Here is a 25893-nt window from a genome sequence, read left to right on the forward strand (position 1 = left end):
GACTGCTCAATCAGCAATTACGCAGGGTGAAACTGAAGAATAGCATGATGGTGGTTGGTATGCATAATGCATCACCGCTACGCCAGGTAAGTCGTTCGGCCGAAGATATTTATTTCTATTAGTGCGAGGCCGGGGCAGGTTGAGAGTAAGTACCGTAGTATAGGTCACACAGCCGCTGTAGCAAGTAACATCAAAATTCAGTTCACTAGACTACTTACTCAGGTCGCTTTACTGGATTGAAGCTCTAAATTCCGGTATAACATAACATTTATGTTATGCAATTCAGATAACAGAAACTACATTATTTCGTTGTACTAAGAAAAATATAATGGAATATTAACAATATGATAGCATATGACATTAAGATAAATAATTGTTACAACAAATATGCGACATGTCTGACAACACTTATATTGAAAATAAAGTATTGTTTTGGAGTTCTGGTCAGTTGTGTACTCTCTCCAGCTGCATAACTTCTAAAGATTTAATCCTACGAATTATCTGTATCGAAAGTAATGTATCTGCAGGGTCTCATATTATACCATACGTTGGGTGGAAAATGAATATCTTCTCATTTAATTCCAAGTTTAGGTGCAGCAAAAAATGTAATAACATCCCTTTTGAAATTTACATAGTTACATTGTATTGCAATAATTTTATCATCTACAAACAAAGCAAGCTTAACGCCATGTAACGACACTCTGGCAAGATCCTTAAAGATACAAAGGAAAGTAGAGGCTTTAATATGTAACTGTGTGGGACAAATATTTTAATACAGGACTGTTTCCTATTGACTTCCTTTAATTGCTGTTAGTTATGACTTGAACCAGTTCACAACCTAATTGTAAAAGCATGTATACCAAATTACTTGAAAAGTGTATTCTGATTTACATACAAAGATGCTTTTGACAGACCACGGCACCTACCGGTAGCCTGTGATTTTGCGTGTAATGAATAAAGTACACGTACACTTACCGTGTAGACAGCCTGTAACAACATAGCTCTAATGCTGTACTGATTTATTTTGCTTTTGTTTCATTTAATGTTACATTGCTGAGCTTCTGTAAATGTGTTTGTTTGAATCAATAGCACAAAACTGTATACTCCTTCCTTTGTAAGAACTTTGATGTCTTGATTTGATTCTATGCAATGTAGTATATCTGTCATTTAAATTCTTTGTCCCATTTGGAGGGAACAAAACTTACTATATATAAAAGCAATTTCTGAGTGAATAATTTTTTTTGGAAATGTCAATATGTGCAAATGTTCTGTTTTATTTAATGTATTTCGTTACTGTTATGTAAACGGCTGATCCTCACTTAGGGTTTTTAGTTATTCTGTACGTAAAAGTTGTTGTGATTCCCACGGGAACGGAACTGTGTAGCGCGCGCAAATTGTGGTTGGCCTAAGTAGAAAAGATGGAACTGAGAGTCAGTCGGGGACGAGCTAAGAGTCGGGGACGAGCTACCAAACTGTGCATTGCCATGTAAAAGGTGCACATTGTGATGGTTCCGAGAGAGGCTTTTTCTGCTACTTTCCAATGCCTCGGATGGATGGATAAATAGCTGGAACTATTCTGGAATTTGTATCTATCACCGCCACCAAGAGTCCAGCAATTCTACCTGCAGTTCCACCTACCGACATGGAATCGCCACCACATTGCGCAATCACTATAATGGAGCACTATAGCAATTCACAGTGAAGCATCAGCTTAATTGATGTGTTAGTGTGCTCAAATATAAGGTAATTTACAAATGAATTTATGTACCTACCTTGATTTTTCTCCTTATCATAACACCTCTCAGGTTCCTCTCCGTTTGAACTGAAGCGATTTCCAAGTGTGCTTACTGAAACAACAGTAAAGCCCAGTGTTTTGCTAATTGATGCCTCTTGAACATAGTAAAAAGAGAGTTAAGGTTAATGTGGCAAGAGAGTGAGTTAAAGTTAATGATGCTTGATGAAAATATTTTTCCTAGGAAAACCTGCTCATTAATGTCTTGTTGCCAACTTCAAATTAAAAGTTCTTACGACTGCGACTTATAAAGTTTTCCTTTGTAAATGATCACATTACTGCCTGTTGTAAATCGCAAAAGGTGCGTCAGTATCTTACATATATGTTAATTTTAGGTCTCAGTGTAGTAAAAGTGGATAACTGCAGCGTGAAACGTTTTATACTCATGTTTGCTAAGTGTTTGTCTCTCTTCTGTATTGGATGTGCATATTAATAATATAACAGGATCCACTGTTTGTCTATTTTGTTAATGCTAGGTAACAAGTAATGGGAAACCCACTAATTATGAAAACATAACTTCTTTATTCAGATGATAGTGAGAAGCAACCTGTAAGTGGATTCCAATTAACTTTCATTGTAAATAGTAAAATACTTAACTGAGAGAGACTTAACCTATATCCAATTAATGATTCTGCAGTGAATAGTATTAATAACGTTATAAAGACCAGTCAGTTTGCGTAAGCCCTGAAAGTTATAGTGTGTTTCGGTATCTGTTGTAATTTTGCAAATAGGTTGTGCTGCTCTAACTGTTAGTTTCAATCTTACCGTAAACATATGTATGTGTCAAGAGTTCATAGCACTCGCGTGTGACAGATATAGGTTGTGTTTATCCATTAAAGTTACTAATAACTATTTTCTTGAACGAGAATGTTAATAATTCTCTTGCCTAGTTAGGCTGGCGACCGTTTTCTTTACCCATTAAACAGTGCAGATAGGCAAAATTTTGTATGTTACTGTTCAAATATTTCCGTAATTCTGACTTTCACTTCCGATAAGAAACCTCCGTTAGGTACAACGCGGTCAACACAACAAAATTCCTCTCAGGAGGTAACACTGCTCTGTTGCTTTATACCATAATTGTTTTAACTAGATAATTATATTTTACGACCTGCCTCCTACTTTAAGGTTATGGTATAGCAGTAGCAGACGGGAGTGTTATAAGCCATCTCAGTATTAGTATCTTTAAATATCCAAACATACTTCAACAGTATCGCACTGAAATCGTTGTGAGCGCTCACAGAAGTGAAATTTTCCACTAACATAAAGTTATTTCTTTACGTTCTTTCTGACATAACAGCGTAACTTCAGCATATTCCAGTTGATCGAGTATTTTTCCATCGACAAATGATTTGTTACGCAAAAACATATAATGTTGTTAAAAGCAGATGAACACGGTGTAATAAGCTTTGTTAGTTTTTCATCATAACCATTTGCGTACTTAAATTTAAAGGTTTCATACAAGCATTTATTTCAAATTCTGTATCAAGGTCATATTTTTGTTATTCAGTTATTTGTCAAAAATGATATTATGTATTTTGGGACATCTTTTATACAGCATCAAAATGTCATCAGTGGTGACTGAATAGCTTCACTGCAGCTTACAGATCGATTACCTAAACAACTTCATTATCATCTCCTAAAGCTATCTGCTCTTCTTTATTTATACTTCTTCTCTATAATAGATATTATCTTTCTATTGATGCGTTGCGTAGGGATTTTTGTCTCATAATACATTTGTGTTCTCCAGAATTTTATGTAATGAGTCACACTATCAAAATCAGAGCAGCCCCAGACTGACAATGATTGCAAGACCGACATAAAGTATCCCCTTGGCGTAATTATTTTAAAATATTCAGTCACGTTTCGATGACCATATCTTTCTAATAGAAGTGTTTGTGGTTTAGGGACAATTATTCTCTGGAGAGTGGAAGCCTGAGTTAAAGTAAGCGCGGCAGTAATGGCAGTCGTATTCCCGACAGGTCATCGCAGAGTTACAGCTATGCCCGACATATTACTGAATCGTCAAACAGCAGCTAGTGGCCCAATAAATCAACAAGCTTTGTTGCAAAGCGATTGCATGTGACACGCTAAAGTACGAATTTATTCGCAGTGGACTGACAGCGATATGCGGGGCTGATGGATGACCACGCAACTTTTCAACTTCGACTGCATACGGGAAAAAAGTGCTGTGTTGCTGTAGCAGTAGCTGTGTGTTAACGTTTTTACTTTTACGCTCCACAACATAGATATTGGATAAAGCTTAAGAATAATTAACACTCAGTTTATACAGGAGACGGACAAAAATATGGAAACAAAAAGACACAGTACAGTCGCTAATATTGTGTGGAAAACAATTGGCGTTGAAAATTGCTTCTACTCGTTTCGGAATGGATAATCGCATGTGCTATATGGTTCCCAAGCGTATCTTATTCCATTTTTAGTGCCAAATAGTGGCAAGTTCTGGTAAAGATGATGGAAGTCTGTAGCATTCATGCACACCTCTGTGCAGCAAGTAGACCACGAAGGCTCAATAGTACTGACATTGGTCACTTTGGTGGCCAGCGGAGATGCGACTCTTCTTACTCAAAAAAAGTCCTGGGCGATGTGGGCGGTGTGTACAGGTGTCCGGCGTCTTGGGACACAGCATGATTACTGGGCAGCAAGCATTTTACCATCGGAGTATACTGATCTGCAGTAATAGTTACATAACCCCTAGCAGTAATGCGACCTTGAAGAGAAAGAGAAACCATGGGGGCCATGCAGCATTACAATATGGCTGCCAAAATCATCAGCGTCGCCCGCCATGTATTACTCTGTGGACGTAAACTCGAACAGAAGTTGAAAACAGTGCGAAAAATGGCTCATCCGACCAAATAACTTTCATCGCCCTCTCCATAGTCCGGATTTTATGGATTCTTCACTATGTTTTTGTTTACGGGCATTTGCGTCATTGATGAGTGGTTTTGAAATTCCAGCTTCCCCTGCAGTTCCATGCTTTAAGATCCCCCTTTGTTGTTTTGATGCTGGCATGGTTCGCGAGTGCGCCATTCAGTTCTGTGACTTTTGAACCTGTAGTCGTATTTTTCATCGAAAGCCTTTTAGGCGATAGTCCGTCACGATCAACCAACACACGAGTCAGACCACATTATGACAGAGGATCCTGCTTTTCCACTTTTCTTGAGCGAAGTACGTATATCTTTGATGCCAGGACTCTTGAAACTTTATGCATTTCGGCTGTGTTTCCTTGGTTATTGAAGCACTAGGCATAAGAGCACCAACAACTTTCCCATATTCGAATTCACTTAGCTCCTACACAATGCAATCACAACTACGAATATCGCCGTTCTGACCACGAATAATACGTGCAATGTATTAAATACACTGAACAGTGGCCGTTCGTGTTCAAGACAACAGAGCAACCTGCAAGCTTGGTCAGCATCTCCATTTGCGTTCAAGCATGCACTTCTCGATGTGTGTTCCATATTTTTGCAAAACCCTGTACGTCTGTCTAACATAGGTATTACCCTAAAAAATTACAAGGCCGAGCTTACACATGTGTACTGCATGGCCATAGAAACGTCTGCAACAAGTCAAATATGGAAAAATACGACTGCAGCAGAAATACAATTTCAAACCAGTCTTATATTCATCGAACATAGACCTCTAGTGTCAATGTGTACGACTACGGCTCATTGCAAATAAAAGAAGAAGAAATCGTAAAACAGCGACTAGAACTTGCGCTCTGAGTGGACCTACAAACATAATTATGTGTATAGTTATGTCGTCTATTGATGAATGAGTTTGTATCAAAATATGTAACATAAAGGGCCGTATTTTGATATTTCATGGGCTCGAATGCTAAAAACCTTTATACCGCCGAGGGTCCAAGGGCCTTATTAATTGACATAAATTTTAACATGATACCCTTACATGTTCCTGAGGAAAAGGATTTCTAACACACGGGTAACAAAATAGACCCCTAAGTGTTTCGTATGTAGCGACTGAGGTATAACATCCTAAGAAACAAATAGTATGCTACGTAAATAATCACAGTCTGTTACAAACACAGAAAAGTAATATTACCATACATCCAACTTCACTGTTTCCCATAAAAAATGATGACGATGAATCTCTGCCATTTTTGAAATGTCAGTTTTCTATATCAGCATCAAATTAGTGTAGAGTGCTGTACCTGGAAGCTAATGTTCCTAAGAACACATAATGTTTCCTTGTGTTTCAACCTAGAGACATGAAGGAATCCGCAGCAGAAAGTGACACAAGTAGTTGCGGTCAATTTCCACTGCTTTGTTGTTGTCTGCCTTGAAATTTTGTTCTACACGCTGAAGTGCTGCATTGCATGCTAGGTAGATTTGTAAGACGTTCATTCATCAGTTATAGAACTTTATGGTTAGACGGTAGTGCTCCATACTGCACTTTGAAAAAGAAGAATGTTTCCTTCAGTGAAACATGTGATCTTGGCAAACATTGCCTAAAGCTCAAATGCAAACTTTCGTCCGTTTCCAGTAGCTTCTATTTCAAAATGTATTTAATTTCTAATAGAATTTTTATAATACTTCTACTGAATTGGATTTCACTTAGCGACTGTTGTTGTTTAGTAGAGTAACAATGCAATAGACTTTCTTACAGAAAATGAAGCAGCGAAAGGGAGTACGAACGTTTAAAAATTAAATTGACAGGAAGTGCAAAATGGCTAAGGAGGAATGGCTAGAGGACAAATGTAAAGATTTATAAGCACGTATCAGTAGTGGAAAGATCGATGCCATCTACAGGAAAATTAAAAAGACCTTTGAAGATAACAGAATCACCTGTATGAAAATGAATAGCTCAGATGAAAAGCCAGTATTAAGCAAAGAATGGAAAGCAGAAAGGTGGATGTAGTATACAGAGGGTCTATACAAGGGAGATGTAGTTGAGGGCGATGTTATGGAAATGGAAGAGGACGTAGGTAAAGAAATGGGAGCTATGACACTAAGTGAAAACACTGAGAGGGCACTGAAAGACTTAAATCAAAACGGGACAGCGGGAGTAGACAATATTCCTTAGAACTGTTGATACCCTTGGAAGAGCCAAGCATGAAACAAGTCTTCCATCTGGTAAGCAAGATGTATGATACAAGCGAAATATCCTTAAATTTCAAGAAAAATACAATAATTCCATTTCTAAAGAAAGCAGGTGCTGACATGCGTGGAAAATACCGAACCATTAGCGTAATAAGTCACGGTTGCACAAATACCACGAATTCATTACAGAAGAATATAAAAGCTAGCAGAAGCCGATCTCGGGAAAGATTTGATTCTAGATTTTGGTTCCGCAGAAATGAAGGAAGACGAGAGGCAATACTGAGCTTACGGCTTGTCGTAGAAGTTAGGTTAAGGAAAAGCAAACCCACGTTTATAGCATTTCTACAGTTAAAGAAAGCTTTTGACAATGTTGAGTGGAACACTGTCTTTCAAATTCCAAAGGTGACAGGGGTAAAATACAGGAAGCTAAAGGCTATTTACAGTCTGTACAGAAATCAGACCCCAGTTATAACAGTCAAGAGACATGCAAGGGAAGCAGTGGTTCAGAAGGGAATGAGGGAGGGTTGTAGCCTCCCCCGGAAGTTGTTCTGTCTTTATATTGAGCAAGCAGTAAATCAAAGAAAAGAAAAATTTTGACTAGTAATTAAAGTCCGAGGAGAAGAAATAAAAACTTTGAGGTATGCCCATGACGTTGTCACTCTGTCAGAGACAGTAGGAACTTAGAAGAGCAGTTAAAAGGAATGGACAATGTCTTGAAAGGAATACATAAGAGGAAAATCAACAAAAATCAAACAAGGATAATGGAAGTACAAATCTCAGAGGAAGGCCAAAAGACGAATACAGTAAGCAGATCCAGTAGGATATAGGTTGCTGCAGATACTCGGACGTTTCTTCGAACTGAGGACCGCAAGAACCACAGACTTTCTTAAAAATAAAGATTTTCTCGTCTGCTACACTTATGAATTTGAATGGAAGCTATTTTCTTGAGTGTATGACCGTGTCATACCGTGGAGCATTTTCTAAGAAGTGGAATAACCTTGTTCTCCATAGCAATTTTGGTATTTTCAGGAAAAAATTGAAGCATACAAAATGTGTATGTCATCATTTAAAAATGGAATAAGATAATATATGAACCCTCTATTACAGAAATGTATAGTGGCGAATGTCTGTATAGGGTTCCAAGCTACAACATTCTACCGCTCTGTCCATTAGGTACGTCCAGGTTTAGGTTTATCAGACATTTCCGTTGTCAAGTGCTATGCGGCCTGCGGAGGCCTGTCAAAGACCTCTTCATAAGTAATTTTTGGGATTTCAGAACCGTTTTCGTTCCAATATTTGGTGTCATACATACCCAAAAACACACAGAGCATTCGCATCTCAGGTATCAGAAAAAATACATATAGAAAAACACAAACCGAGCATCTTTAGTAATTAGTGCTGTCGTTTATTTCTTTAAGAGCTATGCTTCAATGTAACTTATGTTATACCGAAGTTCAGATTATACCGATCCGTGTTTATGAAAAATTCAGATGTATAATTTAATCATTGCTAAGGGATCACTTATTCAAAAAATTATGAAAAGAGCAATCTACCGCATCAGTGTTTGCTGAACTTCGCAAAAAGCCTCCGATCAGATGACAGGCGATGATTTGGTCATGGTCTGGTTTGTAAATTCTCGGATATGGCTTTCCCAAGTACATCGTCCAGTGGAGGCAGCGGATGTACTAAAGACCACATGGCATGTGATGAACATGTACCTCAGAACATACAAATTGATGGAGTAAGTCTTCTTCGAATGAGTAAAGACAAGTAGCTGTGATCGCCGATCAAGTTACTACTGAGAATAGTGCATTGATAACTATGGAAGGACATCATCTAAACCAGACAAACAGAAGATAATTGAAAATCTAAACTTAGATAGATTGAAGGATCCTTGTTACACCCTGAAAATACACTCCTGGAAATGGAAAAAAGAACACATTGACACCGGTGTATCAGACCCACCATACTTGCTCCGGACACTTCGAGAGGGCTGTACAAGCAATGATCACACGCACGGCACAGCGGACACACCAGGAACCGTGGTGTTGGCCGTCGAATGGCGCTAGCTGCGCAGCATTTGTGCACCGCCGCCGTCAGTGTCAGCCAGTTTGCCGTGGCATACGGAGCTCCATCGCAGTCTTTAACACTGGTAGCATGCCGCGACAGCGTGGACGTCAACCGTATGTGCAGTTGATGGACTTTGAGCGAGGGCGTATAGTGGGCATGCGGGAGGCCGGGTGGACGTACCGCCGAATTGCTCAACACGTGGCGCGTGAGGTCTCCACAGTACATCGATGTTGTCGCCAGTGGTCGGCGGAAGGTGCACGTGCCCGTCGACCTGGGACCGAACCGCAGCGACGCACGGATGCACGCCAAGACCGTAGGATCCTACGAAGTGCCGTAGGGGACCGCACCGCCACTTCCCAGCAAATTAGGGACACTGTTGCTCCTGGGGTATCGGCGAGGACTATTCGCAATCGTCTCCATGAAGCTTGGCTACGGTCCCGCACACCGTTAGGCCGTCTTCTGCTCACGCCCCAACATCGTGCAGCCCACCTCCAGTGGTGTCGCGACAGGCGTGAATGGAGGGACGAATGGAGACGTGTCGTCTTCAGCGATGAGAGTCGCTTCTGCCTTGGTGCCAATGATGGTCGTATGCGTGTTTGGCGCCGTGCAGGTGAGCGCCACAATCAGGACTGCATACGACCGAGGCACACAAGGCCAACACCCGGCATCATGGTGTGGGGAGCGATCTCCTACAGTGGCCGTACACCTCTGGTGATCGTCGAGGGGACACTGAATAGTGCACGGTACATCCAAACCGTCATCGAACCCATCGTTCTACCATTCCTAGACCGGCAAGGGAACTTGCTGTTCCAACAGGACAATGCACGTCCGCATGTATCCCGTGCCACCCAACGTGCTCTAGAAGGTGTAAGTCAACTACCCTGGCCAGCAAGATCTCCGGATCTGTCCCCCATTGGGCATGTTTGGGACTGGATGAAGCGTCGTCTCACGCGGTCTGCACGTCCAGCACGAACGCTGGTCCAACTGAGGCGCCAGGTGGAAATGGCATGGCAAGGCATTCCACAGGACTACATCCAGCATCTCTACGATCGTCTCCATGGGAGAATAGCAGCCTGCATTGCTGCGAAAGGTGGATATACACTGTACTAATGCCGACATTGTGCATGCTCTGTTGCCTGTGTCTATGTGCTTGTGGTTCTGTCAGTGTGATCATGTGATGTATCTGACCCCAGGAATGTGTCAATAAAGTTTCCCCTTCCTGGGACAATGAATTCACGGTGTTCTTATTTCAATTTCCAGGAGTGTAGTTTTTGTATAACATAGCGTAAATGTTTAGCAAAGAGATGCATTCGTCAGTCATCCCGAACTTGAGCTTGTTTTTGGAGATCAGTCGTTCTGTGCTTAACATCTCCTGATTACGGAAAAGTGATGTGCTGCTACACGTCTGATTTCAAGTGTCCATCATAATATGTAGAGGTGACATTAGACCAGGCACAATGGCCATTACGGTATGAATACTACTTCACGGTTTTATTCGAGATTCGTTGTCCTACCTAACAGCAGCTGCATAACGCCATGTACTTATGTTGAAGAGATGAAGACGGGAGCTTTGTCGAGGTCGAAGAAAGAAGCAGAATCAAGTAAATTTTGGTAAATTTTGCTATGGTTACTAACAAGTGACCGACCGTCACGGATTAAAAAATCTGTTTTTCAAACTGAACTTTCGAGCAACGAAAGTTTAATGTGAATATTTAATACTATTTTGCTGTGATATTGTGTTTGGATAAGTTTTATTCTGTCTCGTTTCTTACACTGTTAAAAGATACCCTCGTACATGTAGCTGACACTAAAGCGGAAGTGTAAAAATATGGATACATACAATTAAATTACCACATCAATAATGTTATCAGTTTATATGCCTAGGAGACGCAGATAGTAATGAAACGCAAATTCTATATTGAATCAGAGATTAACCTCTGTTGAGCTGCATTGTACGTGTGTCTGGAAAAATTGTGTGTCTAGCACCTGTGTTGCTTCTCCCCAGGGGAAGATTGTGCGACGTATAACCCTCTCCGTTGCGGTCCATAAACCTTCCTGAATGACCCTAGTATGAAAAGGCTTTTACTTCGAGACGTCGTGTTCTCAAGTTTCTTCGCGTCTGTGCGGCTATTGCTCCAAAGTCGAGCTCCGTAATACGACCGCACATAATGTAGGTAGGAGCCGGGAATTCACTGTTTTTACAGTAGGGTACCTCCACCAGTTGAGGATAACGCACGTGCGGAATACTGACTTTACAGCTATTATCATCAATGTTTTACTTCCTAAGTTGCATCTTATCGTGAAGTATCTGTAGTACTGTACGAAAAGAACAATACAACAACTTATTTTAACATTATTCGGCAATATTACGTTCCTTTACGTTACTTACTTTTAATATTAATTTTCATACGATGTGTAAGGCTTGGTTTTTGAGTGAGTACTGTCTTCAAATCAAAATAAAACAAGTAGGCTTCTCTTAGTTATTTTATCCCAACATGACCTATACTTCTATTTACTTTTCTGCATTATTCCTACCAACATTAAGGCACTTACTGCATCGTGTAAGCAGTTTTTGTGTACGTACCTCGCAGAAATTTGCAGCCTGGCTAGCAGGATTATACAATGCTGGTCATTAAGAAGATCGATACATATTTAAGTACTTTAGCTTCCAAGCAGTTTCACACCTCACGGCATTTCATTCAGATTTGTTATTGCTACATATCCATTGAATGTAGTCATCATATGTTGTAGTTTCACGTCTCCAACTGATACCTCACTACATTTTACAAATGCGGTGAAGTGACTAGCGAACTTATTCCTATTTCCCGTGATCGTCTAGGATCATTTTGGTGAGGAATTTTCCAGATTGGAACAGACATGACATCGGATGATAAGATGTTTGAATAGATAGAAAGTGAAAATGTTACACAGCCTCCTGAAGTGTCTTCAAATCCGCTGAATTACAAACCCGTATCGGTGATTTTGATTTTCAGTGGCATTTTGGATAACAGGCTGAGTACGAGTATTATGAATTACATGGAATATAACGATCTACTCACGCATAAGCAGCATGGATTCAGAAAATGTCGTTATTGTGGAACACAACTAGCTCATTATTCTCATGAACTAGTAGTGCTTTTGACATGGGATCCCAAATTGATTCCTTAGAGTGCACGAGATAGTGTTCCTTACAAGCGGCTCCTAATCAAGTTGCGTGCTATATCTCAGGTATGCAACTGGATTCGTGATCTCCTGCCAGGAAGGTCTCGATTAGTAGCAACTGACGGGAAGTTGCCGAGAAAACTTCTCAGCGACGTGTGAATAGGCCCAAGACTTTTGCTAGTCTACATAGAAGATTTACTAAATGATTTATACAAGATATCTGTGGGACACGATAAGTCAACTAACCCTAGATAGCCGGCCAATGTGGCCGAGCGGTTCTAGGTGCTGTGATGTCCGGAATTAAAAAAAAAGGAGATGGGAACGATGAAACAGTACACCATTGTTGATCTTGTAGTAATTTTGAAGATTAGAATTTGAATTCTGACATAATTTTGTTTTTACTGTAGACCACCTAGGATCGGCATCTTGTAACTGTGCAACATCCCTGCAGATTCGGTGATAGTAGCGGTTGTAGGATTCGTCATTCATTAACATGACCTGAAAGTCGGAAGTTTGCTCATGCAAATCTGAAAGGTTTTTCGCATCGTGCGGAAGACGAGAAAGAGCGTCAGCAACAATATTGGTTTCGCCGGAGATGTAAATAATTTCGAAATCGTATTCTTGTAACGACAAACGCCAACGAGTGAGCCGGGAATGAAGTAATTTGCAAGACAGTAAAAATGATAAAGCTTGGTGGTCTGTATAGATGCATGTATGTTTTCCCCAGAGAAAATATTGAAATTTTCGCATAGACCAAATAATTGCAAGGGTCTCGCGTTCCGTAACTGAATACGATCTCTCGCATTCAGTTAAGGTGCGACTGGCAAAACTGATAGGTTTTACTATTGTTCGATCATGTTCAACAGACAGTTGAAACAAAAAGGCCCCAAGTCCATAAGATGACGCATCGGTCGATAGGCAGAAGTCTTTTGACATGTCCGGATGACAGAGGAGTGGTGCGTGGATTAATGATTGTTTAATTTTTTCAAAATCGGCTTGACATTCTGTAGTCCATCGCCAAAGGGAATTTTTCTTTAGAAGATTTAGAAGATGTGGGCTGTTAAGAGCTTGCTGTGTCACGAACATTCTGAAAAGTTGTTTTTCGGTTCGGGGTGCAGGAAAGTAGCGAATTGCTTCAGTCTTTTTAGAGTCCGGCCTGATGCCTTCCGGCGTGATGATGTGGCCAAGGAACTTAATCTGTTGTCGGGCGAACCTTGATTTTTCCAAATTGATTGTCACGCCTGCATCGGCGAATTTAATCAAAATTTGTCTTAGAAGATCGACATGTTCTTCCCAGGTGGCAGTCGCCACAACTAAATCATCCACATAGGGAGTGATTTGTGAAAGTAAATCTGGCCCGAGGACGTCGTCAAGCGCCTCGATAAAGATTCCTGCACTTATTCGTAACCCGAATGGCAAAACACGGAATTGGTATGATCGTCCTTCGCACAAAAATGCGGTATATTTACGTGATTCAGGATGTAGAAGAACCTGGTAGTAGGACGATCGTAGGTCGATATTAGTCAGAAATTTGGCGTTGTGAAATTTCAGGAGTTGTTCTTCCAGATTTACAGGGCTTGTATTTACCGGTATAATAATTTTGTTGATTTCGCGTGCATCGAGAACAAGACGCACGCTTCCATCGGGTTTCGAAACTGACAACAAAGGGTTGCAATACGGCGAGTGCGAATTTTCTATGATTTTCCAACGTAGCATTCTGTTAATTTCCTGCATAACCGCTGGTTTTTTAGACCACGGTATATTGTAGTGTGTACGACAAAATGTTAGGTGGGGTTTGACATCCATCTTGTACACATGCCCACGTATGATACCAGGTTTATCTTGAAAGACTACTGAAAATTGTTGAAGAAGGTGAAACAGATTCTGTTTTTGCAAATCAGTTACATGGTAGGCTTCGGCACACTTTTCCCACAGAGTTTTACTATCAGCATTGTAAGAAGAATTGCAATTGTTAGTCATAGAAACAATAGTGATGGGCACAGATTGTACTTTCAAGTGACGTACGTCCCGATAAGAATTGTTGTTATTAATTGTTTTAGATAAAGGTATCAAAATTCTTTGCTTTTCAACCGTCAATTGACACATACCATTCCCTAAGTCAATCACTACTCGATACTGATTTAAGAAATCGATGCCGAAAAGACATGGAACTGTTAAATTATCCACAACAAGGAAATGATAACAAACATGCACGTTGGAAACAACAAAAGTTAGAAGAGCTTGTAATTTGACATTTTTTGATTTGTTTCCAGTGGCACCGATGATTCGGCAGTTCTGCACTGGAAACGTCGGAAGTTTAGAACCTTTATGTAGATCCAAGTACAGGGAACTAGAAATCACGCTTGCTGACGCTCCAGTGTCGAATAACACTTCTACAATGGATTTCTCTAACGATAAAACAGCAGTTGCCTGAACCGTTACCTTTACTTTGTCGTTATTACTAGACTTATTATTCTCGGCAAGAAGGTCATGTTCCATAGTGTGTCCGTCTTGGAATCTCAAAAAACAATTTGCAAGATTATTTGTGCCCGTGCTCACGTTCTCGACCGGGGGTTGGGCGCTTACGCCGGTCTGCTCATGTTTTCCGCCGCGTTATTAGGCGACGCATTTTGGTCATCACTTACCTCAATAATATTTATCCTTTGTTCATGGACATGTTTGGTATTCGGTGGAGTTTGATTACCGCAGTCCTGATTATTAGCATTGTTTGTTGGTACAAAGTGTCGTGCATTCGGAAACATATAATTGTAGTTGTGTGGTGTATAGTTCGGGTTTCCCCACTGCGGGGGTGGATAACTCACTCTAGAATTTTGACAATTTGAATTATTCTGCTGATATGGCGAATTTCTCTGAAAATAACTAGGGTTGTATCTTCCATCCTGACGTCTGTTTTGATTGTTGTTGTTTCGGTTACGGTTGTTGTTGCCTCTGGAGTACTGATTGTTATTGAAACTACCATTGCGTCTGTTGCCATTACTATTACTTTTTCGGTAAAATTGACCATTACCAAAACTGTTGTAATTGTTGGAATTTTGGAATCGGGGATCGCAAGATTGCTGCGAATATTGTGTGAAGTTGGGCTGTTGTGATTTTTGCCCCTGATTTTGAGGAAGCGGGTTTGCATTCCACATGTTACCGCTGTTGTTATTTTGATTGAAATTATGGCAATTGTTTTGGGGACCGTTGGAATTAGCATTATAAATATGTGGAGTGTTCCCTGAATCTCCTCTAAACACAAGGTCTACTTCATTCAAATAATCTAGAAATATCTTGATGTTAGTTTCCGGAACACCAATTAATTGTGTCCGGTAGTGCAGGGGTAAATGACTTTTTAAGGTGTTAATCACATCGGCAAGATCGGCCGGTTTTGACCAATAAAGTGTTTTGTCCAGGTATCTTTCAAAATATTGACACAAAGTTTCTTTACGAGGGTTGTATGGTTCGGGATTGTGAACTTCACGTCGAAGTTGTTTTTGCTCATGTTCTGACCAGAATTCCTGCAGAAAAGCCTCTTCAAATTGCTTGAAAGTTAAATTTTGCCTTTTTATTTCAGCTCCCCATCTGGATGCTCGCCCCCTCAACAGATTACTTACAAAAAAAATCTTTTCCGCATCTGACCAGTTGTGCGGAAACATTCCGTCAAAAGACCTAATAAAAACAATCGGGTGCACCGCTTGGGTATCATCGGAACTGAACGTAGGAAAATAGGCATGTTTAATCATGTTACCGTCAACAATACCGACAGGCACTATAGGGACCGAACTATTGTTCCCTGGTGAAACTTCATGGCACAAGGGTGGTTGAGAATTACTGTTTTGTGCGATCACTGAGAGCGGCTCTGTTTGATGTTTTTCGCTCGCAAGTGATTCGCTGTTAGACTGTGGAACAAACTGCACAGTGAAATTAGGCGGTGAACTCGTTGTGAGTGGGGTTGTAGGCGGAACAGTAACTACGTTAGAATCGGGAGTTAATAACTGAGAAATTTGGTTTTTTAAAGTGTTGGTCTCGGTTTGCACCTGCGACATGGCCTGGTGTAAAATCTCTTTTGTAGCGGTTTCTACCCTTTGCTCAATGAGCTTGTTGCAAATACCACATTCGTGCACTAATTTTTCTGCAATGTTTGCGTTACACTCTAAAGAAAGCGATTCTGTTTTTTCCTCCAAATGGGAAATTTTTTCTTTCATTTCTAATTGTTGTAAGCATACTACGCTAACTTGTTAAGTAATACCTTCGATATCCATCGAAATTTTATTTTGTGAGGTGGTTTGATTTTGCACGAAATTCTGAACTAGATCATTGACCTGAGCCTGAGCGTTCGTGACCTGATCCAACTTGGTTTTACATGACTGCATTTCGGAATTTGTCACTGTTTGATATTTAACAAAGGAATTTTCGTGAGTGTTTACACGACATGACAATTCGTTGAAACTTTCGGTCAATTGTGTCGTTTTTGAATTAAGTTCTGAGATTTGGTTAGCCTGTTTTTCCAGAGTAGATGTTACCTCAGAAGACAATTGATCGATTTTGTTGTTTAATTCTTTTGTACTCTGCTCCTGTTTATCAAATCTAGTGTCTAGTTTATCAAACCTTTCATTAAGGATGCTATCCATACTTCGCGTAAGAAGTTGTATTAAAATTCCGTACTGATTCGGATCAATGTTTGGATCATTGTTCCCTTCACTAGATCGGAGTGGGAAATCCCTAGTTGGACACGTCTACTATCGTTTTCCATAGGGTCAGGATTATTGGGTGTGTCATCTGATGAATTACTTTCGTTACTTAGTATTACTTGATGTGATACACCTGCAGTAAATTCCATAGATTCTGGGCTGGAAAAGCCTAGGAAAGGGGATGCTGATGATACAGTAGCATCACCGTTATCAGTTTGCTGTTGCTGTTGTTCCATTTTTGCCAATAATTAACAAACGTGAAATATACAAATAGTACACCCAGAATGGCGATGGCTTGCAAAGTACAAAAGATAAATAAAATTTAAATAGTTAGACGGTAATAACTATTACTTGATAGAATTTCCAAAAATGTCTGAATTATTATTGGGGTTGTAACCGTATTCGCGTAGCTAATCTGAAAGTGGTGACATGACGTAACAAACAGGATTGACTCATAACAATGACTTCTGCATATCTTAGTGTTGAATTTCAATATTACAATAATAGAAATTCCATTGACAAAGGGTATGATTCTTGTTTAGGGAAAGGCATGGGAAATGGGAATAAAAGTTAGCATAGGCGGGAGACGCACGCTGGACAATGGCATAGCAGAACAAATGCTTTTGCACTACTCACCAAGCTGTGTTGAAGCTTGCAGAAATCTTGTTAATCTTGAAACAACGTTAGCTCTCGTTTTCATATTGGGCATGAAAGAGAAAATTACAGTTTTTTAGCCAATGTACAAGACAATAAATATTACTACACGTATGATTTTATTTTAATTTGCCCTTGTTAAGTTCATTCCAGTAAAATCCGAAGATTGGCGTCCTGTAAACGGTCGCCAGTGTGATGTCCGGAATTTAAAAAAAAAAGGAGGGTGGTAATGTTTTGTTTTTTGCAAAGGAAAGAAAGAAAAAAGGGTGAATAAAGGTGAAGGGAAGTGGTTCTATTTTTACTGGAATGAACTTATTGATGTAGATCACAAAAATTTATTTTACCTATATTTTTTTTTTTTACTCATCGAAGAAGACAACACAACACATATAAAAGAAATCATCACACTAATATTATCCACAGAATGATCGTTTCACAAGACACTTTCTAGCTCGACTGACTCTTAAGACTGAACAAGACTCGACTGACTCTACTCTCTCTCTGGACCAAAGCCTCTTCACGTCCCTCTGGACCAGAGATTTCAACTGTGATAAGCACGCCGATTATTTAATTAATCGTACAGCCGCTGGGCGCGTGCTTGGCGCGTCATTTAAATGGGGTTAAACGCACACCGCGAGAGGCGTGGGCTAGCGGTGTCTTACAGGTATCGCCACAGTGCTTCGGTTTGGAACCGCTCTGCTGCTGCGGTCGCAGGTTCGAATCCTGCCTCGGTCATGGATGTGTGTGATGTTCTTAGGTTAGATAGGTTTAATTAGTTCTAAGTCTAGGGGACAGCTGACCTTTAATCCCATAGTGCTAAGATCCATTTTAACCATTTTTAACCCTAGATAATGAAAATTTTGAGGATATCTGTGATTACTAAAACCAATCCGTTAAATTTCGGTTAAGCTATAAGTCACACAAATGCAAATGCTATCTATTCAACTAAATAATTAGGGATACCAATCGCTAACAACTTCAGTTGGAACGATCAGACAGGTAATGTCAGGGTGGTGGGGGTAGGGTGATAAGGTGAACCAAAGGCCGACTTTTATTGGAAAAAACACTTATGAGATGAAAATTCAGTAAATTGTCTACACTACCCTTGCCCGTCCTCTTAGAGTCCAACTGTTCAGTACGGATCCTGCAGCGGGTAAGACTGACGGAAGACATAAACAAATTTCAGACAAGGTCAGTTCGTTTTGTTTTACTACGAAATAGGGGAGGCAGTGTCACGGAAATGATAGGAGAGTTGGAGCGGCATTCAATAATCGTTGGAAGCACACCCTGTGTTACACACGTCCACCGCGGCGCCAGTGGTCATACTACAAAATTATGACACCTGAAATGGTCTTATAAGAACCCGAAACCGGTCGTGTGTTAAATACAAGTGCTTTACAATTGTTGCGCTATTTTCGACTTCTTGGCTAAAACGAAGGCGTTTCTCGATGAGGTGAGATCTTTCCAAATGTCAATCTCCAACTTTCTACTCTACTTCTATTTTCTTGAAGCCCATCGACATAGGGAGAATTAATTCTCATCATCATGTTGTTCTGCTGCTGACTAGAGCTGCCTCTGTTTGTCTGCCTCATTCAGTACGTGTACTGGACCAGCTGCTGTCTCATCTGTTGAATGGTCGCCCGACTAGCCGTATCGACTGCGGTCGCCCATCTTTACAAATTTTAGCTTGTCTCGTGGGGCTTATCCTTTCCATAGAATCCTTCCAATTTCTTTTTCTTGTCTTCATCCACTTACTTATACCTCTTTTCCCAGAGTGTTCCTTATCAATAAATCTGTTCTACCGGGTGATCAAAAAGTCAGTATAAATTTGAAAACTTAATAAACCACGGAATAATGTAGATAGAGGTAAAAATTTACACACATGCTTGGAATGACATAGGGTTTTATTAGAACAAAAAAAAGTTCACAAAATGTCCGACAGATGGCGCTGGACAGCAAAACATCAGTGACTGCACATGACAATCGTGTATAAAAGGAGCTGTAATGAGAGAGAGAATCAGATGCGCCAGCAGTCGCAGCATGTTGACGTTACCTGAAAAGGCGCTTTTAGTGAAGCTGTATTATCAGAATGGGGAATGTGCTACTTCAGCTTTATGATCCTATCGCCATGGGAAGGGGATCTGATCGGGTAATGGTCTGTTGACAAGTGCAGCTGTGGTAAGAATGATTTCGAAGTTCGAAGCCACGGGTTGTTTAGAAGATAGCCTCCGTAGTGGCCGACCGAGCACAAGGCGTAATGCTGCTGAGACAGTTCAGGAAGAAATTGAGACTGTAGCGGGTTCGTTTATGCAGCACCCGTGCAGTCGCACGTCGCACCGGCATTCTATACACTACTGTTTGGTTGGCACTTAGGCTTACCCTCCGATGCTATCCGTACAAAATTTATCGGCATTATGAACTGTTACCTGGCGATTTAGTGAAACGGAGGGCATTTGCAGAGTGGGCGTTTCAGAAGATGGCGGAAGAAGACGATTGGTTGAGTAACGTGTTGTAGACCGATGAAGCTCATTTCACGCTCCGAGGGTCTGTCAAACAGGCCCACAACAGCTGAATTTGGGCTAACGAAATTCCTAGAACTGTCGTGGAAACTACACTGCATCATGAGAAAGTCACGGTATTGGTTGGATTTATCACATCTACCGTTATCGGGTCTTGTTTCTTCGAGAAAATGCGTGATTCTGGTTTTGTAACTGCTACCGTGACGGGGGAGAGGTACACCGATATGTTACAGAATCGCATCATCCCCAGCCAGTTTGATAAACACCTGCTGGGACGTACGATGTTTGTGCAGGATGGCGCTCCCCACCCCATATTGCTAGACGCGCGAAAGATCTCTTGCGCGCGTTGTTTGGTGATGATCGTGTGCTCAGCCGCCATTTTCGTCATGCTTGGCCTCCCACGTCCCCAGACCTCAGCCCGTGCGATTATTGGCTTTGGGTTACCTGAAGTCGCAAGTGTATCGTGATCGACCGGGATTTGAAATCGCCGTTTTCTGCACCTCTGCCTTTTCCAGATACTCAGGATTCGGATTTTCGATACATTGGCACTAAATACCTAAAACGATAGGAAATCCAGAGAAGGTATGATCAGACGTGAAGAATTTCCTCCACGAGAATATTCTCATTACTTTCTCTTCTCCCAACTATATAACTAACGATTCTCCCCTCCAGCATTATCTACGTCTATATACGATCAGGAAGTCATCGTGCAGTGCATGGCAGAGGGTACATCGCAACAATATTATCGATATCCTCTCTTGTTTCATCGGCATGCTGACAGAGGAAAAAGTGATTGCCTGTGTCTGTTCGCTAACCTCTCTTATTCTCACGATTCCTACACCAGACATGCTGTATTTATAGGATAACGGCAAACTACAGCTTTTTGCAGCATACCAGGAATTTAGAGTACAATGAAATTACCGTGAAGCATATGTAACCGAAAAATTAATGTCCAGCTAGATGGGAACCATAGCAGAGTGACAGAAAAAGCGATGTGAACTCATAACATACTGCCTAAGTAAGCTATTTCCGATTGAGCTATTCATTTGAAACCCAGAAGAATTGTAAATCACTTGGATGATATTATGTAGTTTCTAAACTTATTTCGTAAAAAATTAGAAACTCTTATGACTTGCAGTGTCAGACAAATGGCGACTGTGAAATGTTCATGTTATGAAACTTTTATTTCGCTGGTATCAAGATATTCACTACTGTGGAATCTGAAAGTGCATAAAATTTTGGGCAAAGGATTATGCTCTTAGTCTGTCAAGAGCGCTGCAGTAAACACAAATGAAGATCACCACAGTTTCATGCAATTTTTCATTTCAAACAAATAACCTTGTGTTAAAAATTTTGGTTTGTTTATTAGTACTGGGTGGACACATGTTACTGTTGAACGACTACAGGATGCATCGTGTACGACGTAATCTCAGCGTTGCGTGCAATCCAATGCGGACAAGTAGACTTACATCACCCATTTCTCAGACAGAGGCATACGCTTATTGCATTTAGCCACACGAGAAGGAATAGGGGCAGCCTTCGAAAGAAGTCGTGTAATATTATGACAATGGATGAATCTGACTGTGCATGCTTCGTACGAGTTTGATATCACTATTGATAAGTTTTTCATGTTACTTACTTACAAATGGACAGCAACGGTCCCAAAAACATGCCCGAAGAACGCTTGATGTTACCTGTAAATCAGTCAATGATTCTGTATCCAACGTGTACGTTCTCTCAACCATTAAATTATTAATCCAGGTTAAATTTCGTTTGATATCGCACATGATCTTCCTTTCATCAATAATTGCCCTATCCATGTCTTCAGGACGTCATGTCGGCAATTCATGAAGGTTAGCAACGAGGTCATACCTCATTACATTTATGTTCAGAATATTTTCTGCAATCGTAAAAGGGATGCATGTTAAAAAATACTGGACGTAGATTTTTGAATGACTTCAGCTGTCGTAGCAAATGGACGATAAATTTCTTTTCTTTCATGCAGAGCCGCAGTTTTCTGTTCGAGGTATGTACGCCACATTATGGTTAAAAGAGGGGATAACATGCAAATTATGTACAAAATACGACTAGGAATCCACTGAGCGCTGGGATTAGGCCCATTGTCTGTGAATTCAGCTGTTGCTTAACGTAACTAACACAAACATTTACATATTCTATCCATCAAGTGCTGCAAGACTTACACTCTGTCTATGCTCCTATATGTAGCTTTGTAAACTAAGATATTATTCTCGCATCTCCAGTAGGATACTTCTGGTATTCCTACAGCGAAATGAACACTCAAATATCAGACGCCAGTGATGCGACATTGTGTAGCTCATAATACGAGAGTAGCCTTGAAGCGCCTCGATAAGTGCTGGCGCCCCTAATGCAAAGTTACTAAACAGGTTTCCCGATATTACTTCACTAAAGAAGACGATGTAAAAATTCCAGAAATCGAATCCAGAACGGCAGTAAACATAAGTAACTTAGAAGCACATACCCGTGGTGTAGATAAGCACCTTAAAACACTTAAGAAAAGCAAGGTTTCTGATGCAGATTGTATAGCAGTCAGGTTACTTTGAGAGTACGCTGATACAATTGCTCCATACTTAGCAGTCACATACTACAGTTCAGCTAGTAGAAAGATCAGCACATAGAGACTGCAAAGTTTCACAAGTCTCGCCAGTACCCAGCAAAGGAAATAGGAATAATCCGCTGAATTACAGCTCCATATCACTGACGCTGAGTTGCAGTAAGATTTTTGAACGTATACTGTGCTCGAACACTATGAATCACCTCGAAGAAAACGATTTATTAAAAATAGCCAACACTGATTCAGAAAAAATCGTCCTTGTGAAACCCAAGTAGCTCTTTATCCTCACGAATTAATGACTGCTATCGACAGCGGGCGTCAAATTGATTCCACATATCTCAGTTTCTAGAAGGCTTTTGAAGCCGTGCCACAAAAGTGACTTTTAATCAAATTGCTTGCTTAGAAAGTGCCATCTCAGTTGTGTGACTGGATTAGTGATATCCTGTGAGAAAGGACATAGTTCCCAATAAATGAGGGAAAGTCATGTAGTAAGACAGAAGCAATATCAGGCGTTACTCAATGAAGAAGTTTATTAGGTACTCTGTTGTTCCTGTTCTACATAAACTATTCAGGAGACAGTCTGAGCAGTCAGGTTGTTTGGAGATGATGCTTTCACATACCGTCATATACTGGTATCAAACGATCAAACTGAATTCCGTAATGGTTTAGACAAGATGTCTGTACGGCGCAAAAGAAGGTTATTGACTCTAAACCGTGAAAAATGAGAAATCTTCCAGATGAGCACTAATAGAATCCGCTACATTTGAGTTACATGATGAATCACACCAATCTAAAAGATGTAAACTCAACTAAATACTTATGAATTACAATTACCTCATCATTTATAGGAGCGGTCACATAGAAAACCGAAAACTGCGATTTATTGGCAGTACTCTTGGTAAATTTAACAGGTTTACTAAAGAGACTGTCTATACTACTGTAATAGGATGGCCGGAGAGGGTGATGTAGTTGGGGTTGTAAGGCGTGGATGGGTAGAAGAAAGTGGATGTTTCTAGCAGTCTTTCTTTTCATTGTTGGTTCTCCCAATACATTTTCCGGTAGCTCAGCCTCACCGCTCGTGTCGTGGTGTAGACAGGCTGATGCACGCAGTCCGGGAAATGCGGCGGCGCGCTCGGTCAGCAGCTGCGCTGGCGGTAGGAGGTTAGCAGCACGAGGCCCGGCCCAGCTCGCAGATGCGGCGGCTCGTGACGACGCCGGGAGTCGCCGGCGCAGCAGCGAGCAACGCCCCCCGTCACAGCGTCACTGATGACGACGACGTGACAGCGACCGGACGCCCAATCGGTCGAACAGAGTGCCGATGCCCACCTCTGATGCCCTTAAATAGTGCAGGTCACTGCTGAATCCGCTGGTTACGCTGCGGCATGCTTATTACGAGGTTCTCGATGTGTTGGCTCACGCAACCACGCCACACGCGGCCACGCGCATGCGTAATTCTACTAATGCTGCGTTCTGATGGCTGCTACGCATGTACACACATACCGATGCTCGTTGCAAAACTGTGTCACCTGCATAACGCAACGGCCGGCATTCGTCCGCCGTTTGCCGTGAGGCTGGCGTATCGCGCATTGAAACACACTAAATCACAATTTCGCACCGTATTTCCTAAAAATAGCCCCTTGTCCTTTACAGTACTCTTATTCGCCCTCTTCTGCAGTATTATTGTGTTATGTGGGATCCGCATCAGATAGGAGTGACAGGGGACGTGAAAAATTCAAAGAAGTTTTGTATTACCGTAAAACAGGGATAAGACACGCGAATTGGGGTGTAAGTCATTAAAATAAAGGTGGATTTAGCTGCGGCAGGACCTACTCATTAAATTTCCGTCACCAACTTTCTTCTCAGAGTGCGAAAATTTTTTGTTGGCACACATCCACATTGGGATAAATGACAGTCATAAGGAAAGAAGGATAATCAGAGCTTGAATGGAAAGATTTAAGTCTTCATTTTTCCAGCACGCTGCCCGAGATTGGAACAGTAAGGATGTAGCTTAAAAGCGTTTCCATAAACACTCTGCCAGGCACTTAATTGGGAAATGCAGAGTAATCATGTAGGTTTAGATGTAGATATAGATGTAGATTGAATGTCATCCTTCCTGTACCCTTTCGGTGACTGTTGAAGACTCTCTGCTGTCAGACATTACATCCCATACATGCCAATGCTCATCTTTCGAGTGGAGTATAAAACGTGATTCATCTGGAAAGGCCACTTGTCACCACGTAGTGGATGTCCAGTTACGGCCATGCTGAGCACATTCTAGCCTTCGTGGCTGATGAACAGTTGTGAGTGTGGGTGCATGAACCAGGCACCTGCTGTTGAGGGCCATATGCAGCAGAATTCGCTGAACGGTCGTTGGGGAGACACTGTTGGTAACCGCTTGGTTCATACGGACGGCCAGCATCTCACATCTACAACGTATATTCGCCTACAGATCTCTGCAGCCGTTTTTCACCCCTCTTATCTCTGGCCCGTGGTAACCATAATTTTCTAATGCCGGTTTTCGATAGTGTCTCTTTTTCAGGAAATGTTCAAATGTATGTGAAATCTTATGGGACTTAACTGCTAAGGTCAACAGTCCCTAAGCTTACACACTACTTAACCTAAATTATCCTAAGGACTCGAACCTCCGCTGGAACCTGCCACACAGTCCATGACTGCAGCGCCATAGACCGCTCGGCTAATCCCGTGCGGTTCTCTTTTCCATCCACAGTACAACGACGGCGGCACGCGAACTTGGTCGTCTCGGAAATGGTTCCACCCTTGGCCTGAGAGGCAATGATCATACACTTCTGGACATGAGATAACTCCCTTCGTTTCCGAATTACTCCCACGACAGCACTGTTGCCACCTTTCCCTGACACGCTTTATATACCCTCCAGAACCAGTGCTGCCAATTTCCGTCTATGAATGGATATGACACATTGACGCCGAACATAAGCGGTAATCACTTTAATGTGACTGGGCCGTGTACGTATAAAAAAGTGTCATGATGATTCGCATTGACAGAAGATTCCGGATTAGTACCTCATTCGGATCTCCGAAAAGTAACAGCCAAAGGGTAGTAACCATGAGAAAAATACTGAATACTTAACAAAATGCTAACATCCTACTAGCTGAAGCGTGGGAAGGCAGAAGTCTGAGTGTTATATGTAAGCTAGAAGATTTGAGAATGGATAGGCAAAGCCTAAGTGTGGATACAATGTGCGTCGTTGAAGCGAAATGGAAGGATAATGTGGATTTCTGGCAAGACGGATACATCCACAGCTGTAGAAAATGGTATACTGGGAGTAGGATTCCTAATGACTATCAAATA

This window comes from Schistocerca gregaria, chromosome 2 (genome assembly GCF_023897955.1).
Source record: "Schistocerca gregaria isolate iqSchGreg1 chromosome 2, iqSchGreg1.2, whole genome shotgun sequence".
Classification (NCBI taxonomy): Eukaryota; Metazoa; Arthropoda; class Insecta; order Orthoptera; family Acrididae; genus Schistocerca; species Schistocerca gregaria.